This window comes from Lithobates pipiens, unplaced genomic scaffold (assembly GCF_037356315.1).
Source record: "Lithobates pipiens isolate NorthernLeopardFrog02 unplaced genomic scaffold, aLitPip1_a1.2 Scaffold_13, whole genome shotgun sequence".
Taxonomy (NCBI): Eukaryota; Metazoa; Chordata; class Amphibia; order Anura; family Ranidae; genus Lithobates; species Lithobates pipiens.
In genome coordinates this window covers 136,384,667-136,397,652 of record NW_027507718.1, presented here as the reverse complement: position 1 = coordinate 136,397,652, position 12,986 = coordinate 136,384,667, and the positions used below count along the sequence as shown (strand labels likewise).

The 12,986-nt window shown below is 51.9% G+C and overlaps 7 pseudogenes; all 7 read left to right on the top strand.

Moving 5' to 3' along the window:
* Positions 1 to 4,286: 4,286 nt before the first annotated feature.
* LOC143979409 (5S ribosomal RNA) lies at positions 4,287 to 4,405 on the top strand (annotated as a pseudogene).
* Positions 4,406 to 4,730: 325 nt separating this feature from the next.
* Positions 4,731 to 4,849, top strand: LOC143979717 (5S ribosomal RNA; annotated as a pseudogene).
* Positions 4,850 to 4,958: 109 nt separating this feature from the next.
* On the top strand, positions 4,959 to 5,077 carry LOC143979410 (5S ribosomal RNA; annotated as a pseudogene).
* A 291-nt stretch (positions 5,078 to 5,368) lies between these two features.
* Positions 5,369 to 5,487, top strand: LOC143977669 (5S ribosomal RNA; annotated as a pseudogene).
* A 107-nt stretch (positions 5,488 to 5,594) lies between these two features.
* On the top strand, positions 5,595 to 5,723 carry LOC143979170 (5S ribosomal RNA; annotated as a pseudogene).
* Positions 5,724 to 5,831: 108 nt separating this feature from the next.
* Positions 5,832 to 5,951, top strand: LOC143979751 (5S ribosomal RNA; annotated as a pseudogene).
* A 108-nt stretch (positions 5,952 to 6,059) lies between these two features.
* LOC143978643 (5S ribosomal RNA) lies at positions 6,060 to 6,178 on the top strand (annotated as a pseudogene).
* The last annotated feature ends 6,808 nt before the right edge of the window (positions 6,179 to 12,986 follow it).

The window sequence follows — 12,986 nt, the reverse complement described above, 5'->3', positions numbered from 1 at the left end:
TTTTACCATTTCTTTCCTTAGTATGTCGGCATGAGGTCCTATGGGGTCCTGGCCTTTCACCCTTCCTTCTGTTTGCTCTTCCTCAGGTAAATTACCCCCATTATTGGCTGTATCTCGGGTTTCCTCATCTTCGCTGGCTATTACTATTTCCTTAGCAGGGGATCTTTGTGGGTCCTGATCCTGTTCTGTTAGGGTGCCTTCCAATATTGAGAGTCTCTTTTTTTCCCCCCTCACTCCACCATTCCTCCAGTCCTCTTTCATGCCTCCTGGGGTTTGTGTTCCTTCTCTCTGCCTTCCCTCCAGATAATTTCCACTTATTCTCCGCTCCTCCCTGCCTGAGGTTTGTAAACCGCGGCCGTACCCCATAGGCTCACTGTGATTCAGTGTTGATGCACCTCGTCCCCACTTCGTATGCCCACCTGCCATTTCCAGGCTCCCCCGTCTCCCTTCTTGGTTCCGGGTTGCCAATCGTTCTCCCTTTTGCGGCGTCAGATAAGCACGCAGCACATTTGAGTTCCTGCTTCCTCCTGCCGCTGGTTGTAATGCTGCACGTCTCTGCGTGTTGTCATCCCTGCTACTTATTCTCCACCGCTTTCTTTATTCTTTAGAGTCTTTAGAGTCTTTATATTCTTTATTATCTCTTTATTTCTCTATGTTAAGGCTTTATCTTTTTGCTACACCAGGCTGTGCATCCGTGCTTCTGTCGGGTCCTAAGAAACCCAGGTGTGCGGGGGGGGGGGGGGACTCTCCAGCTTGCTTCTATTCATCAACTTATTTCATAGCCAGGCTATCTCTGTAGCCAAGACAAATTCCAGCATATGAGTGCGTCTGGGGATATATACCTGGGCTCTCCTGCTACCCAATCCCTCTAAGTCACTCCACTAGTGTCCATGCGCCCTTATATACATGTTTTTACTGTCCCACATAAGCATTCAGGGTGGATCCGGTTTGTCCTCAAAGTTACAGTCCCATAAAGAATGTAGTAATAGATCCACTCTCACCCTCTCTTCCGATGCTCTCCGGGTTGCTCTCTGGGGGGTCGCCTCCTCCCCCGTCACTCCAGGCAGGCTGGGGGCACACATGCTCGCTCCACCATCAGGGCTGAGTTCACCTCGAGGGTCCGGCTCCGCTTCTGCAGCTTCTCAGCAGCGCCGTCTATTCTCCCCTTCGTGTCTCCACACCAGGGAACACCAGGAAGCCTCCCGAGATCTCGCGAGATCCTCGCCTCCTCCCGTTCGGCTTCACCGCCCCGGTGCTCTGTCACCTGCCTTGCATCGCCCACCAGTCCCAGTGGCCGGTGCACCACGCCAACGGTTGAGTAGAAGGGTGAAAGTCGGGGGAGGCAGCCGGTGGAGAAAAAGAGGGACGAAGATAGGGCTATCCCAGCTTTTACGGAGGATGTCCACGGGCTCACTGCTCGCCAGTCATTCCATCGCCTCCCTCCTTGAGATAGAAAAGTAGGTCGGGCATGCTTCTTAGCGAGACTGCTTCTTAGCCAAAGCGAGAGCGGGGGATGGCATCTGTAGGAGTTAGTGGGTGTTCTGTGTACCTTCAACACAGTATACACCGTTCGTTATCGGCCGATTTTGCGTTTTTCTCTTCTTTAGTGGGTGTTGTCTGCGTGCCCTGACCGCAGTATACATCATTATATCCACCTATATAGCTAGCTATATTGCTCTTTTTTAATAGAGCTTGCAGTCAGTTGTAGGAGATTGTGCGTGCTGTCTGTGTGCCCTGACCGCAGTATACACCATTATATCCACCTATATAGCTAGCTATCTTGCTCTTTTTGAATAGAGCTTGCAGTCAGTTGTAGGAGATAGTGTGTGCTGTCTGCGTGCCCTGACTGCAGTATACACCATTATATCCACCTATATAGCTAGCTATCTTGCTCTTTTTTAATAGAGCCTGCAGTCAGTTGTAGGAGATAGTGCGTACTGTCTGCGTGCCCTGACCGCAGTATACACCGTTATATCCACCTATATAGCTAGCTATCTTGCTCTTTTTTAATAGAGCTTGCAGTCAGTTGTATGAGGTTGTGCGTGCTGTCTGCGTGCCCTGACCGCAGTATACACCGTTATATCCACCTATATAGCTAGCTATATTGCTCTTTTTTAATAGAGCTTGCAGTCAGTTGTAGGAGATTGTGCGTGTTGTCTGCGTGCCCTGACCGCAGTATACACCGTTATATCCACCTATATAGCTCTTCTCTAATTGAGCCATCTGCAGGAGTTAGTGGGTATTGTGTGCCTCCAGCACAATACACACTACCCAAATGCTGGTTTTCCCATCTCCCTTCAGGCCATTACCATGTCTGGAAGGCCAACAAGGAGAGGCAGACAGGCGCGAGCCGATAAGAGGCCAAGCAGGCTCTGTGTCTAGAGACAACAGTGCTGGTCGTGGACGCGGTGCATCTTCATCATCAGCACGTAGCCATGGGACACGATTGTCCTTCTTTTCGGCAGCTGGACATGCTGAGCCGCAACATGCCGAAGACTTGGTAGAGTGGATGACCAAGCCCTCTTCATCCTCATCCTCTCTCACCCAGGCTCAGGGTACTAGCAAAGCAGCTGCCAACGCATCGTCTTCCCTCCTCTCAATGTCATCATCAGTGACTCCTTCCCTAGACCCACCGCGTCCTCCTGAGGAGTCTCCTGAACTCTTTGAGCACAGTGTTGGGTACATGCTCCAGGAGGATGCCCAGTGTTTTGTAGGCTCTGATGATGATACTCAGCTAGAGGAAGGCAGTAGCGTGAGCGCAGAGAGAGGGGATGCTCAAGAAGGACAGCAATCAGGCAGTCATGTTCCACAAGCTGCAGCATACTGCCAGGTTTCCTCCTGCGATGAAGAGGGAGGGGATGATGAGGGTACTGACTCCACGTGGGTGCCTGATAGGAGAGAGGAGGAGGAGAAGGCACATGTCCAATGAGGCAGGATGCCCTCCGGGGGCCAGCTTAGGGGCAGCACATCGACTGAACCACCTGTGCAGGGCGCTGCCTCTGCGCATTATTCTCAAAGTTCTTTGGTGTGGGCCTTTTTTGAGATGAGTGCATCAGATCGCACCGCTGCTATTTGCAACATATGTCTCAAGCGTATCTCGCGTGGCCAAAACATCAGCCGCTTGGGCACCACATGCTTGACCAGACATATGTTGACCTGCCATGCAGCTCGTTGGCAAGCGTACCTCAAAGACCCACACCAAAGAACAAAGTGGACCTCTCCTTGCTCCTCATCAGCTGGGATCTCCAACCCCACTAGACCTTCAGTCCTCTCTGAAACCTGCTCTGAGAGGAATGAAGGTGTAGAATTAGGTGTGTCACAGCCAAGTGCTTCCGGGCACTCTGCTAGCAGTACACCCACGTCCGATTATAGCAGACAAATGTCCCTGCCCCAGCTGCTGGACCGTCGAAAGAAGTTCACTCCCAGCCATCCACATGCCCAGTGGTTGAATGCTAGCTTGGCTAAATTGCTAGCACTTCAACTGCTGCCTTTTCAGTTGGTAGACTCGGCCCCCTTCTGTGAGTTTGTACAATGTGTGGTCCTCAGTGGCAGTTCCCCAAACGCCACTTTTTCTCAAGGAAGGCGATGTCCTTGCCTCGCTGGACAGGGCGGTCAGCGGTAAGGTGCATATATTACCGCTGACTCATGGTCCAGCAGGCATGGACAGGGACGTTACTTGTCTTTCACGGCCCATTGGGTCACTCTTCTGGCAGCTGGGATGGATGCAGGACAAGGTGCAGTAGTGTTGGAGGTTGTTCCGCCACCACGCCTCCAAAATGCTACTATTGGTTGTGACACACCTCTCTCCTCCACCCCCTCCTCTTCTTCTTCCTCCATGGCCTCTTCCAGTGCTCTGTCCGCAGAACCAGCGGTGCTCCGTAGGCGTTCCAGGGGCTACGCAGGTACGCAGGCAAAACTATGCCATGCCGTGCTTGCGCTGGTTTGTTTGGGGGACAGGAGCCACACTGGGGCAGATATTTTGTCAGCCCTGCAGGGACAGGCCGAGAGGTGGTTGACGCCACGCCAGCTTAAGCCAGAAATGGTGGTTTGCGACAATGGCACCAACCTCCTCTCCCCCTTCCGACAGGGACAACTGACCCATGTGCCTTGTGTGGCTCAAGTCCTTAACCTGGTGGGGCAGCGGTTCTTGGGCAGGTACCCGGGCTTACAGGCTTTTTTATAAATATGTTGTTGTTGTTGTCGACGACCTGTTTTATTTTTCTGCTTGTTTGCCGAGGTGACCATCTTGTTGTTTGTCAAGAGGGTTGAGAGTGGCTAACATGATTGCTTACGGCCACATCACCCTGTCTGCACTCAATTTTGTCTGATCAGGGAAGCTAAGCAGGGTTGGGCCTGGTTAGTACCTGGATGGGAGACCGCCTGGGAATACCAGGTGCCGTAGTTTTTTTTTAAATATGTTGTTGTCGTCGACGACCTGTTTTATTTTTCTGCTTGTTTGCCGAGGTGACCATCTTGGCATTTGTCAAGAGGTTTGAGACTGGCTAACAAGATTGCCTACAGACAAATCGCCCTGAATGCGCCTGATCTCCGATGCTAAGCATGGTCGGGCCTGGTTAGTACCTGGATGGGAGAACACCTGGGAATTCCAGGTGCCATAGGCTTTTCTTAAACACATTGTTGGCCTCGACGACCTGTTTAATTTTTCTGCTTGTTTGCCGAGGTGACCATCTTGGCGTTTGTCAAGAGGCTTGAGAGTGGCTAGCAAGACTGCCTACGGCCACATCACCCTGAATGTGCCCGATCTCGTCCGATCTTGGACGCTAAGCAGGGTCAGGCCTGGTTAGTACCTGGATGCTATACCGCCTGGTAATACCAGGTGCCGTGAGCTTTTTTTAAAATATGTTGTTGTCGTGGACGGCCTGTTTTATTTTTCTGCTTGTTTGCCGAGGTGACCATCTTGGCGTTTGTCAAGAGGCTTGAGAGTGGCAAACAAGATCGCCTATAGCCACATCACCCTGAATGCCCCTAATCTCATCTGATTTCAGATGCTAAGCAGGGGCAGGCTTGGTTAGTACCTGGATGGGAGACCACCTGGGAATACCAGGTGCCGTAGGCTCTTTTTTAAATATGTTGTAGTCGACGACCTGTTTTATTTTTCTGCTTGTTTGCCGAGGTGACCATCCTGGCATTTGTCAAGAGGGTTGAGAACGGCTAGCAAGATCGCCTCGGATGCTAAGCAGGGTCGAGCCTGTTTAGTACCTGGATGGGAGACCGCCTTCATATACCACGTGCCGCTGGCTTTTCTTAAATACGTTGTTGGCTTCGACTACCTGCTATATTTTTCTGCTTGTTTGCCGGGGGATCATCTTGGCGTCTGTCGAGAGGGTTGAAAGTGGCCTGCAAGACCGCTTACAGCCACATCATCCTGAATGCGCCCGATCTCGACTGATCTCGGATGCTAAGCAGGGTCGGGCCTGGTTAGTACCTGGATGGGAGACCGCCTGGGAATACCAGGTGCCGTAGGCTTTTCTTAAATACGTTGTTGGCTTCGACTACCTTTTTTATTTTTCTGCTTGTTTGCCGGGTGACCATCTTGGCATCTGTCAAGAGGATTGAAAGTGGCCCGCAAGATCGCCTACAGCCACATCACCCTGAATGCACCTGATCTCGCCCGATCTCGTCTGATCTCGGATGCTAAGCAGCGTCGGGCCTGGTTAGTACCTGGATGGGAGACCGCCTGGGAATACCAGGTGCCATAGGCTTTTCTTAAATACGTTGTTGGCTTCGACGACCTGTTTTATTTTTCTGCTTGTTTGCCGGGGTGACCATCTTGGCGTCTGTCAAGAGGGTTGAAAGTGGCACACAAGTTCGCCTACGGCCACATCACCCTGAATGCGCCCCTCTCTCATCGCATCTCGGGTGCTAAGCAGGGTCGGGCCTGGTTAGTACCTGGATGGGAGACCGCCTGGGAATTCCAGGTGCCGAAGGCTTTTCTTAAATACGTTGTTGGCTTCGACAACCTGTTTTATTTTTCTCCTTGTTTGCCACGGTGACCATCTTGGCGTCTGTCAAGAGGGTTGAAAGTGGCCCACAAGATCGTCTACAGCCACATCACCCTGAATGCGCCCGCTCTCATCTGATCTCGGATGCTAAGCAGGGTCGTGCCTGGTTAGTACCTGGATGGGAGACTGCCTGGGAATTCCAGGTGCCGTGGGCTTTTCTTAAATACGTTGTTGGCTTCGACGGCCTGTTTTATTTTTCTGCTTGTTTGCCGGGGGAGGGGCATGTTGGTGTCTGTCAAGAGGGATGAAAACGGCCCACAAGATCGCCTATGGCCAGATCACCCTGAATGCACCAGATCTCGAATGCTAAGCAGAGTCAGGCCAGGTTAGTACCTGGATGGGAGACTGCCTGGGAATACCAGGTGGCATAGGCTTTTTTATAAATATGTTGTCATCGATGACCTGTTTTATTTTTCTGCTTGTTTGTCCAGGTGACAATCTTGGCGTTTGTCAAGAGGGTTGAGAATGGCTAACAAGATCGCCTATGGCCACATCACCCTGAATGTACACGATGTCATCTGATCTCGAATGCTAAGCTGCGTTGGGCCTGGTTAGTACCTGAATGGGAGACTGCCTGGTAATATCAGGTGCCGTACGGTTTTTATAAATATGTTGTTGTTGTCGTCAACGACCTGTTTTATTTTTCTGCTTGTTTGCCGAGGTGACCATCTTGGTGTTTGTCAAGAGTAGGGATGAGCTTCGTGTTCATCGGCTGTTCGCCCGTTCCGCGAATACCGAACGTTATGGGCCGTTCGCGCCAAATTCATGTGGCGCTTACGGCCCACAATGCACTGCACCATCGCAGTGCATTGCTGGCTCATGATTGGCCAAGCATGCACTGTGACCCCGCATGCTTGGCCAATCACAGCGCCAGCAGCGAGGAGAGCCATGATTGGCCACAGGCAGGATGCTCAGGCGGTGTAGTACACGCCCCACCCTATATAAGGCCGCCAGCGCGGCGGCCATGTGTAGTGTGTTGGCGTCTGTAGGAGTTAGTGGGTGTTCTGTGTACCTTCAACACAGTATACACCGTTCGTTATCAGCCGATTTTGCGTTCTTGCTCTTCTTTAGTGGGTGTTATCTGCGTGCCCTGACCGCAGTATACACCATTATATCCACCTATATAGCTAGCTATATTGCTCTTTTTTAATAGATCTTGCAGTCAGTTGTAGGAGATTGTGCGTGCTGTCTGCGTGCCCTGACCGCAGTATACACCATTATATCCACCTATATAGCTAGCTATCTTGCTCTTTTTTAATAGAGCTTGCAGTCAGCAGTAGGAGCTTGTGCGTGCTGGCTGCGTGCTCTGATCTCTGAGGACTTCCAGAGAGGTGGAGGAGGACAGGGAGCTGATGGCGTCGGTCAGTCCAGGCCAGGTGCCTGTTTCTCGGCCTGAGGAAAGGCGTGGAGCCCTGAAGCTCCTGGAGTTCGTTGAGGAGGAGAGGCTGTACTTAGAAAACCAGCTTGACTTGGTTGACTGGTCTCTGAGACAGCCAGGAGAAGATGTGGAGAAATCTGCGGAGAGGAAAAGAAAAGCCCAGAGCTTAATGGTAAAGGCTTCTCGCTGTTACTGCGAAAAAATGAAAGTTTTGACCGAGCTGAGGAATAGACGCGACAGATCAGGTATCAAGAAGAGAACAGAATTCAAACCTATCATAGATGGACTGAAAGAGCAGTGTAACATGCTTGGTGAGCTTTTATCAAATCTAATTGAAAGTGCCTCAAGCGAAAAGGACTTTCTGTTGAGAATAGAAAAAGTTATGAGAGTGGCGTGCGATGAGGGCTCTCAAGTGGTAAGACGCCGCAACCAGCGTCTATCACAGGCGGCGGAGCCCATGAGAGAGGCGGAGGAACCCACAAGTGAGAGTGCACAGACAGATGGAGGAGAAAAGCAGAAGGTTGTGTCCCCGGAAAAGATAAGGACCAAGGCAAAGACAGAAGGTGACATGAGAGACTCTATCCCAGTGACTAAGGGCTTAGGTAGCGCTACAGTGGGTCCCGGCAAGCCTAGTGGTTCTCAGCCTGTTGCCAGGGCTGCAGACCCGGTGGTAGCTGTGGACGCCAGTGGTGCAGTGCCAAGCCAAGGTCAGAGAGGAAAGCAGAGTTTAGTGGTACAGCTGGAAAGACTGATGGAGACTAAAAAAGCCACGGACTTACCTTGTAAATCCCCAGTGAACCCAGCCGGTGTTTGCGGGCAGGGCATGCCGTCAGCTGAGTTGTCGGCTGCCACTGCTGCAACCCGGTCACAGGGTAAGGGGAAGGAGCTCCAGGGTAAAGGTGGACAAAAGACTCAGGTCAGCCTGGCTACCTCTGTAGTAAACACAGCGGTGTCCAGTAGTGAAGCAATGGCGGGACAGCATGGAGGGACGCCGTCTTCCCATGCTGACACTAACAATCGTTAGTGGCGGGAGAATTTGGCGGGGTTTCTGTAAGGAAGAAAGCTGCGGTCGCCAGGGCCGGAAGCGGAAGTTGGCCGCGTGAAGAACGTCCGGTCGGCAGATTCCGGTATAGCATCCGAACGGGAGAACGTTCGTTCGCTCCGAACGGGAGGAAGTTCGGTAGCATCCGAACGGGAGGAAGTGAAAGTTGGCCGTGTGAAGAACGTTCGGTCGGCAGCTTTTGTAGTATCCGAACGGGAGGAAAATGAGTGTATGGAAATCTCGGACAATCTCCCCCCTAGACAAGTGTCAGCATGGGGTGATTGTCCCATGGGGGATGTAGATGAGGCTGACGATCCAGCATTGGTGTTTATTAAAGGCTTGGAAGGGTCACAAAATGTACAAGTGGACTCATGTGGGGCTCATGAGACTGCAGAGGAGTCGGATGGCCTGGATGCCCTTCTCCGTGACCAATCGCTAAGTGGTCTGGTGGAGGGTCTCCCGGAGGTCCAGCAAGGAGGTATGGAGTTGGAGGAAGGTATTCGGGGCTTGGAAGCTGGGGTGGCTCATCCGGATCCTAAAGAAGGGGTTTCTGCCCCAGGATCTGTTTTGAGGGGTTCACCGGAGGCCAGGCTCCTGAATGCCTTGGGAGAAAGGCGTTCTTACGCAAATGTCGCAGGGGCGAATGTGTCTCTGGGCCACCTGTATGACCAGTTTGGGGCTGGTAATTTCCGTGCTCCCCCGGCTGGTCAACCTTCTGGGGCCAATTCGTGGTCTCGGGGTGCGGGTGGCCCGGAGCGCAAGCGCCGTAATGTAGTACAGTTAAGGTGGGAGGGGGAAGGTCAGTGCCCTAGTAGGGGCCAGGTGGTTGACATGATTTTATCACTGGGAATTAAAGTTTGTGAAATTTTTGCGGTCATCCACCCTGCAGGGTCTCATGATTTTGATTTGAGTTTCACAAACCTAGTGGTGATGGAGATTTTTATCACCTCTTTTGGGTTGATCAAGGGGACTGATCCCTGGAAGGGTTTCAGGATCATCCCCTTGAGTCGGCAAGAAGATGTGAAAACCCTCACTATTCTGGTGAGGAATGAAAGCCTGCCCCCGGAGGACATCTCAACTTGGCTGAGTAGGCACGGCCAATTGCAGTGTCCCCTAAATAAGTGCCTGGATGAGCGGGGAGTTTGGACCGGGGCTTGGAACACCAGGATTCGGTTACGGAGAGCGGGTAATACGGTGGTGCATGTTCCCGGTAGTGCATTTATCGGGAGGGACCGAATCCTGGTGTTCTATCCAGGACAACCCCGGAGATGTTTTAAGTGTGGGTGTCCAACCCACCTAAGCGCAGATTGCACAGTTGTTAGGTGCATAAAATGCAACAAATTTGGCCACTCAAGCGATGCATGTGGCCTTATCTGTTGTAATCTGTGTGGCCAAATGGGTGACCCATTTAGCAGGTGCCCTAAGGCCTACAGAGGTGATGTTCCACCTGGTGGTCAACCCAGGGGGGAGGGACCTCCCCCTGGGCCCACAGGGGGAAATGCTCAGGGTAATCAAAAAGTGGTGGGGAAAACCAAGGAAGCACCCCCTAGGGGAACTGATGCTGAGGTGACCCCCGATGCTAGCAAAGTACCCAGGGGTCAAGGCCCGTCTGTTAACGAAGCCCCAATGGAAGGTGTAGTCGGTCCCACTAATGAAGGTCCCTTAGGGAAGAGTCTTCCTGCTACTTCTCCTCGTGCTGGGGGTGCTCCATGTAGCAGAGCGTCTCGTCGTGGGCTAAGCCCGGCGGAGGAGAAAAGAGGGAGAGTGGTGAGGAGGAGGTCAGCAAGGAGGAAACCGGCACGGGTAAGCTCCTCGCGGAGTAGGAGTCCTCTCAGATCCCCCAGTCCGGTTCCTTCCTCTCCATGTCGCCTTTCGGGTAAGGGAGTTGAGTCTTCGGCCTCCTCGGTGTCTGGAGACGAACATGGGTACAGTAAAGTAGTGAGTAGGTCTGTTGAAACGGCTCAAGGGGAAGTGGCGCAAGAAGTCCCGGGGGATGATGGTGGTCCTGATCCTAATAGTGGTGGTAAAGTTCTTGTTAGGAAGAAAAAGAAAAAGAAAGAACGTTATGAGTGGGACAAGGTTCTTGACAGGATGTCAGATGACCAAGTACGTGATTTGGTTATGTCCCCCCTGTGTAGGCAAAGTGTTGCTAAATAATTAAGTTGTAGTATTGTTTGGTTTGTTTGTAAAGTGATTTGTAAAGTTTGTTTGTAATATGTTATATTGGTAGCAGTCATTATCAATAAAAAATATCCACCTATATAGCTAGCTATATTGCTCTTTTTTAATAGATCTTGCAGTCAGTTGTAGGAGATTGTGCGTGCTGTCTGCGTGCCCTGACCGCAGTATACACCATTATATCCACCTATATAGCTAGCTATCTTGCTCTTTTTTAATAGAGCTTGCAGTCAGTTGTAGGAGATTGTGCGTGCTGTCTGCGTGTCTTGACCGCAGTATACACCGTTATATCCACCTATGTAGCTAGCTGTCTTGCTCTTTTTTAATAGAGCTTGCAGTCAGTTGTAGGAGATTGTGCGTGCTGTCTGCGTGCCCTGACCGCAGTATACACCGTTATATCCACCTATATATCTAGCTATCTTGCTCTTTTTTAATAGAACTTGCAGTCAGTTGTAGGAGATTGTGTGTGCTGGCTGCGTGCTCTGACCTGTGAGAACTTCCAGAGTGGTGGAGGAGGAGAGGGAGCTGATGGCGTCGGTCAGCCCAGGCCAGGAGCCTGTTTCTCGGCCTGAGGAAAAGCGTGGAGCCCTAAAGCTCCAGGAGTTCGTTAAGGAGGAGAGGCTGTACTTAGAAAACCAGCTTGACTTGGTTGACTGGTCTCTGAGACAGCCAGGAGAAGACGTGGAGAAATCTGCGGAGAGGAAAAGGAAAGCCAAGAGCTTAATGGTAAAGGCTTCTCGCTGTTACTGCGAAAAAATTAAAGTTTTGGCCGAGCTGAGGAATAGATGCGACAGATCAGGTATCAGGAAGAGAATAGAATTCAAACCTGTCATAGATGGACTGAAAAAGCAGTGTAACATGCTTGGTGAGCTTTTATCAAATCTAATTGAAAGTGCCTCAAGCGAAAAGGACTTTCTGTTGAATATAGAAAAAGTTATGAGAGTGGCGTGCGATGAGGGCTCTCAAGCAGTTAGACGCCGTAAGCAGCGTTTAACCCCAACTACAGCGCCAGAAGGAGAGATGGAAGGTCCCTCTATGGAGGACACCCATGGAGAAGCAGAGGTGGAGGAAAAGAGGCCGGTAACCCCAATATTGGTGGAGGCTCCAGCTGCAACCCCGGCCTGGAAAGAGACATCCCCGGTAAATGGGAGTGCGGAGGAGAGCGGTGATGGGAGAAGAAACCCCAAGGCAAAGAATGCTGTTCCCGGTGGTACTGCGGAAGGGCCAGGCAAGCCCAAGGGTAACCAACCTGTGTGTGGCGCTGTGACCCCAGGTGGCGTTTCAGGTCCCAGTGAAGCAGGAGGGAAAAAGCAACAGAAAGATAAGAGAGACTCTAAAAAGGAGAAGATTCCTGTGATACAGCTAACAAGTTTAGAAGACAAACAAAAGTTGGACTTACCGAAGCAATCCCCAGTGATCTCAGCCGGTAGTTGTAAGCAGGGCATGCCATCAGCGAAGTTGTCGGCTGCCGCTGCTGCAAGCCGGTCTCAGGGTAAGGGGAAAGGTGTTAGAATGTGTGAAGGTGATGTGAAGAGCCAGGCCAGCTTGACCGCCGCTGTGGGGAGGGATACAGTGGCGGCCGGCGACAAGGCTCCTGGTAGTGCGGTAATGGCGGCTGTTGGTAATAGAACACCGTCTTTTCGCGGGCAAAGGGGCGTGTCTGCCGGGCGTGAGCCCAAAGAGAAAATAGTGGGGGCGGGTGATGCATTTCCGGTGGGCGGATCGGCTTCTAACGAGGTTGATTTGGGGCCGGAAGTGACATCCGCGGGAGCGGAAGTTGGCCGTGGAGAGCATTTCCGGCCGGTGGTTAACACGACTTCCGGTCCTGCGTTTCAGGAAAATATTGAGGAAAATATTAATAATGTGGAAATATCAAATAATCTAGAACCTGGCCAAGTTTCTGCATGGGGGGACTGTCCAATGGGTGAACTGGACGAAGGTAACCCAGCAATGGAGTATATTAAAGGCTTGGAGGGGTCCCAAAGTGAATGGGGACAGGTGCTGGTGGATTCTTGCAGGGCCCACATGGAAGTGGAATGTCAGGAGTCCTGGAATACGTTCTTTTACAGTTCGGGGGATGAGGCTCCCCAGGTAGGTCAGTCTGGTGTAGGTGGGGTGGGGGGTGGGGGCCTTCGTGCTGAGGGGGCCGGGGCTTCACCCTCTGCTGCCCCCCCTGTCTCTAGGGTGGGGGCTCCTCCTCCTGAACCTATACTGAGGGGTACACCAGAGGTGAAGTTGTTAACGGCCCTAGGTGAGAGGCGGTCCTATGCCAACGTGGTGGGGTCAAGTGTGGCTCTGGGCCACCTTTATCATCAATTTGGGGCCAGTAATTTTCGGGTGCCCCCGGCTGATCAGTCCTCCGGGG